Source organism: Limulus polyphemus, unplaced genomic scaffold (genome assembly GCF_000517525.1).
Source record: "Limulus polyphemus unplaced genomic scaffold, Limulus_polyphemus-2.1.2 Scaffold1066, whole genome shotgun sequence".
In the NCBI taxonomy this organism is placed as follows: domain Eukaryota; kingdom Metazoa; phylum Arthropoda; class Merostomata; order Xiphosura; family Limulidae; genus Limulus; species Limulus polyphemus.
Window position 1 is genome coordinate 40459 of NW_013666676.1, and position 6787 is coordinate 47245.

At 31.0% G+C, this 6787-nt stretch overlaps 1 long non-coding RNA gene across 1 annotated transcript; it reads right to left on the reverse strand.

Annotated features, from left to right (window-relative positions):
- Positions 1-3858: 3858 nt before the first annotated feature.
- On the reverse strand, positions 3859-6447 carry LOC111086400. Its single transcript, XR_002611117.1, has 3 exons — positions 6222-6447; positions 4665-5085; positions 3859-3996 (listed from the first exon to the last, which is right to left on the reverse strand). It is a non-coding gene; the product is annotated as an uncharacterized LOC111086400 (long non-coding RNA).
- Positions 6448-6787: the final 340 nt, after the last annotated feature.

The window sequence follows — 6787 nt, forward strand, 5'->3', positions numbered from 1 at the left end:
CTACAATATACCTCAGACTTCCCTCTCTCACCTGTAATCAATACTACAATATACCTCAGACTTCCCTCTCTCACCTGTAATCAATACTACAATATATCTCAGACTTCCCTCTCTCACTTGTAATCAATACTATAATATACCTCAGACTTCCCTCTCTCACTTGTAATCAATACTACAATATACCTCAGACTTCCCTCTCTCACTTGTAATCAATACTACAATATACCTCAGACTTTCCTCTCTCACCTGTAATCATTACTACAATATACCTCAGACTTCCCTCTCTCACCTGTAATCATTACTACAATACAACTCAGACTTCCCTCTCTCACCTGTAATCAATACTACAATATACCTCAGATGTACATCTGTTTTCTTTTCTCCAAAAGAAATTTTTATCCATCTATAATCTTCAATGCATTCTAGAATGTAAGAAAGGTATAGCCAATTATTTATACTCATAGATTGATTTTTAGTTTTGATCTAAACAGGGAACTACTAACGAACCTACTAAGAGAAACATTATTGAAGCCCTCCTGGAAATCTAATTGTAGATGCCCAACATAAACATGGGTACCATTATCCAAACAGGCAAGAACCTTCTCAAAAATCTCTAACAAATTAATGAAACAAGAAACACTTTTTTGAAGTCACTTTAATAATTTCTAATCAAATTCCAGCTTTCATGATGCTTTGCCAAATGATCCTTGACAAAAGATTCCAGTAGTTTATCAACAAAATAAGTCAGATTAATTTAAATATGTAACTTCCTTTGGCCTTATTTGGATCCCTTCTATTTAAAAAGAAAAAGGTATAATATTAGTTGTCTTCAAATAATCATAAACCTATGTCTAAATGATTTGTGGAATATTTTACTTAATTCCCCTACCCCCAAATCATTACTTAGCTTCTTAACTGTAGATTAAATATGATTAGGGCTAAGAGCTTTAGAAGTCATGCAGTAAGATTTCTAAGTTTTGTTTCTAAAAATTATAATTAAAAAATATATATATATATATTATTTAAGTTGTTTATATAGTACCAATAAACCTAGATTTATTAGCATCATAACCAATTTACATTGTACATACTAAATAACCAATGCCACACACTAAATAAGACACAAGTTTATATGTGTTTCTGTAATTTATAGTATTAAATTTAATTAAGTCAATATGTATTTTAGTTATCCATAGTAATAGCAAAGTTAAAATTCCTCAATGACCAATAACTACCCACACCTCAAACTTAGCTTAAAAAACTTTAATGAATTCATTTACTGCTTCCCCATACAAACAGTTTCCCAATCTATTTGAGTAAGAACCATTGTGTACAAACATTTCAACCATTAATCCTACCCCACAAATCAAGCTGGTTAACCTCATAATTCAGATCAGAATTTCTCAAACTTTTTTTATACCAAGGACCAGCTTGAAAATTCCAGGTTATGAGTTATATAACAATGATAAACTTTTCAAAACAGGGTATGAGGTTACTCTTTATATAAAGGATTCATTGCAGCCTGTTAGGATCAAAGACATATAAAAATGGTAGTCAAGAAGTAATATCTATATTGGTTACAAACAGGGGTGTCAAGGGTAGAAAGTTTTTTACAGAAGTGTCATGGGCCACCTAATCTGACATATGAGATTAACAAACAGTAAGGAAAAGAAATTATTGAAGTGACTCAGGCTAGTTTTCTAGCTTACTGTTAACCACAAATGTGAATATGGTTGCAGGGGAAGATTTGGGGAAGTGATTACTGCTCATTTCAGTTTAATATTTTTGCTACATGTTAATTTAAGAATTGAAATTTTAGTACCTAATTTTCGGAAAGACTACTTCGAGGTTTCTAAAAAGAAAAAAAGATAACATGGAAGATCAAACTTAATTTGCTTACTAAAGACACAGAAAATCAGGGATATGTGACACGTTTAAATTGACAGTCAAGTAGAAGATTTACAGAACTAATGATTTCATTAAAACATAAGTTAGAAGATTTAAAATGGATTATGAGAAACAGCTGGATGATAATGTTGAAATTACAAGGAAGAATTTTTTTATAAGTATGTTGAAGGAAGCAAAATGTTAAAACAGGATTGAACCCTTGAAGGATATTGATGTCATGGTTTTGTTGAAGACTATGAGATGGTTGAGCTTATAAATGTTCTCTTCTGTTTTTACAAGACAAGATATTATAGATATATTTCTCACCAGGAATATTCCATGGGTAATATTGAAATTGGCCTGAACCATGTAGATATTAATTCCTTGGTAGTCAGTGGAAAGACTGAGAGAGATTAAAAGTAGACAAAACACCAGGACTAGACAAGTTTTTTGTCACCAGGGTGTAAAGAAGTTTAATGATCAAATATGCAAGTCTCTTATAATCATTTTTTGCTAGGTCATTAAACAGTGGACAAGCAGCTGGAGGCTGGAAAGTTGCTATGTTACACATTTTAAATGGGGTGATAAGAGATGCCCTGAAAATTATAGGCCAGTTGTATTCTCGGGTGAGAAAAATTATATTCTGATAAAAGAAACTTTACAAAATCATGTGGTGAAACATGAAAATTAACATAGATTCACCAAAGGGAAATCTTTCCTTACTAATTTATAAATTTTTCAAGGATGTTGATTGTTATCTGAAAAATAGAAAGGGTGCAAGACTTTGTGTACTTAATTTGTTAAAAAGCTTTTGATAAGGTGCCACACAAAAGATTAGCTAACAAATATCACATTCACAGAGGTTGGGGAAAGGCTGGTTAATTGGAATGTAGGATAGAAGAAAGCAAAACGTTATTACTAATGGAGTCCAGTCAAATAGAACTCTTTTTACTTCTGGAGTACTTGAGCCTTATATTTTTCTTATTGACATTAATGATATTGATAGCATGTAACTAGTAAATTAGTAAAGTCTGCTGATGATATTAAACTTTCAGGTATTTATAGCTATACTTAGGACGTTGAGATTTTAATGACTGACAATATTTGGCAGATAACCTTTAATTTTAGTAAGTGCAAGGTAATGCATTTGGATTATCATAATTTTGACCACACATTTAATATAGATGGGAATCCACTCGACAGCATGATTAAAAAACAAAACAATCTTAGCATGGTAGTAAATAAGACAGTGCTCTGTTGCTAATAGCATAGCAAATAAAAATTTAGGATGCATCGATTGACATACTGATTTCAAGCCAAAACAGGCAATTATGTCTCTATGCAAATCACTAGTTAGGCCTCACTTGAAATACTGTATACAGTTCTGGTTTCCTTATCTTAGAAAGGATACTGACCTATAGGAAAGGATTAATTACTAAGATTATTCTGGCAATGGAAGGGTTACCTTATAGGCTAAGATCTCTTAACTTTTTTGTTTTTTAAGAGAAAAAAATTAAGACGTAATGTTATTCAAGTTTATAAAATTATATGGTGGGTCAAGGAGATTTCTTTACGATATATTCTGATGATAATACAATGAGAGGATACAAGTTTTAGATTTGGAAAATGAGAGACTAGTCTCTTAAGTTTTATTTTTTTAACAGCATGATTGAATTAAGAAAGCCAGCATCCTAACAGTAGTTTGAAAGAGGAACCTTTGATTTTCTAAATAATAATAGGTAGCTTTAGATTTGTACTTTTCTCAAGAGTGAGTGTGCAAAGGCAGTCTTGAAGGACCAAGTGGTCTCTTATTGTCCATTTATTATGTTGAAACTTTCCAATAGTCCTTAATAACTTTTCTAACATACCATTACTAACACTAATTGCTCTAGTATATAAAAACTGTCTCCTTTTGTTCCTGATAAAAGACTGTCTAATTTATAAATAACATACCAGACTTTAGTACCAACTAAGCAAGTTCTGGATCTAGTAGTGTTTTTGTGTGATTAGCTGCAAAAGCATCTATGTGAATACTTAACTTAAGAATCCACTTGTTCAAATGCTTTGTTAATTTTCCACTTTATCTCCATTGGTGACAGTTGTATTAACCTAAAATAAATATATAAAATTCTGAGTATATATTAAACACAATTTAGGCAATCATATCACTTTTTTCAGTTTTGGGGATTTCAATATTTAAAGTATTTCTTGCCACTTCACTATGTACATTTTAATTCATTTATATATTATCTTTTTTTAGTTTTTGTAATAACTATGAAAATAAAGTGGTTATATTTGTATGTAGAATTGACATTGTAAAAACAGAGAGCAATAAGAGACAATATTGTGTTGCTCTAGACAGATTTTATTGTGTTCTGCTGCATTTTTAGTAATAAACTGACAAATTTCAGTACAAATGTATACAAGTCTGTGGTAAAGTAGAAGATGCAGTATAAAAATAATGCAAGTATTAATATTGAAATAGCCCTAAACTAGTTCTGTAGTTAATTGTTATTTTGAATACTAAATATTTACACAAGGCTAATAAAGTAAATACACTATTTAATTAGGTTACACTACAGTGTTTATATGAATTTTTTTTTACATTAATTTCACAAATTAGTTGATAAATGTGTGTTATATACACATTTGAAAGTTTGTAAAACAGCACTCTACACGCAAACATTTTTATACTCTATACACAAACATTTTTATACACCATACAATTTAAAACCACAGATGTTTAAATCAAACTAACTTGGAAAGTTTTTCCTTACCTTCTCACCTACAACTTTTGCAGAATGTTGTTTAGCAAGGTGATGCAAACATGTCCATTTAAACCACAAAAACTTATATTCAAAAATACGTATTCCAAGGCCAATTGTACTTGCCTGAGGAAGGTCACCATTTGTTGACTTCAGAAGTCTCTCACAACAACTTTCTGTTGCCTGATGTACTTTGATGACATTTGCTGGCTGATGCCTTTACCAAATGGTGAATAGCAGCCGCAAAAACAAGAAAAACATGTTCCAAGTCATCTTGACTGGAGTTGCATGTCAATAGGAACTTCAAAGAGGGTGAAGACGATGACACTTAAGTTTCATATAATTGCTACATAGGTTTGATTGCAGTTAGAAATCCAGTAAATGGTGTTTTACATCAAGTTCCATACATTCTTTGCCCAGTGATGTCTGTTAACTGAAAAATATGTTTTTTTGTTTCTATTAGATGTTTACAAAATCATTTGGTGGAAAATTCTCATTTGGCTCTTGTAATTTTTAGGAACTAGATTTCTGAAGATGAACAAATCAAAGAGTCTATCGTATGTTCTTATAACTTTAACAGTAGACTAATGTTCCTTAAACTTATATACGTACTATGGCATCTACCACAGTTGAACTTAAGTTTGGTTTGAAAAGGTAACTTTAATTTTTTTTTGTTTCTGCATTGAATGTTTCTTATATTTTAGTTTATTTTCTTCTTCTTCCTGCAACTTGTGTAAATCAATAACAAACTGCCATTTAATGTATTCACTGTTTAAACATTTTCTCAGGTGCAAAAGTGTTTTGAATGAGCTTTAGCATGTGACATATATCAAGAATGACAAATTTTCATTTTTCATTGCTAGGAAAAAAACTAAGGCTGCATGACTTGGACCATAACAATCAACTGTTACAGCTGCAAATTCAATAACTGACAGTTTTTGTTGTCATATTCTCACTGAATTTGCTCATTCTTTTCCTGTCATGACATTAATAAAGAAACAGCCAACAAGCACCATCAATTTGCTGTTTAGAGGAAAAACCATACATCACTGGCAAGAGATGTAGTCCTCTGTATTTGCACCAAAGTCAACGTAACCAAGAAATTTCTTTCTATAACACCCCATTTTTCTTTGGTCATTTAATTTAGCATTAAAACACAATCTATCTTTTCCCTTTTTCCCCACTTGTGATGAATTAACTGTTTCTTGTGTAAAGTCTGGTGCCCCATTAATGCTTTGACACCATCTTTGAGGAACAGATGAACATGGTACCTCAAGCAAGATTGAAAGTATGTCTTATAAAATTGTAGGCTTTGGTGGAGTAAAACTACAGTGTTAAGGAAAAATACTGAAAAAGTGGAAAATATACTCTGTTAAATAAGCGATGTCTTTTTAAAGACTTCAAATGGGGTTTAAGAAAAAAAGTGTTGTTTAGCATATCAAAATTATTATTGGATATTAATTGTTTTCTTTTTTTCAAAGCTTAACAATCACCTTTAAGTATAATGAAATAATACTAACAGTTTATTCGAAAATTATATCTTTGGTTGTGAAACTAAAATTTTCCTACCTGTGTTCAAGTGACCAACTATTTTGTCCATTTATATTGTTATGGTTTCAAGACAGTCACTCCCAGGGTAGCTATGATCTAGAAGTACACGATCTTCGTAATTTTTCTGTGCAGATGTTGTACTTGCGATAACTAAAATCTGGAACAACATTCTTAAGAATGCCTGAATTAATGTACTTTCGTACTGATTTCCACTTCTTGGGCAAACTGCAAATAAATCCCAACATATAAATGAATCAATAATTTACTAAAGCCATTCATATTTTTTCCGTTTTTAATAAGTACTTCATTACATGAACAACCTGCTATATCGCTTGACTATTGTAATTATTATCGTACTTCACATTAACTTCTACAGAAATGCTATAGTGCCACTCAAGAAAACTACAATCTTATGTAAACAGACTTACTAGCGAGCAAAACATTTTATAATTAATTTCACTTATTTATTTAGTTTTGTTATAAAAACTTTTATCTATCAAAAGCCTTTATCAATTAAAAACTTGATGTAATAACGAATTCAAAGCTAGACAGCTGAATATCAACAGAAGTTAGAATAAACACTC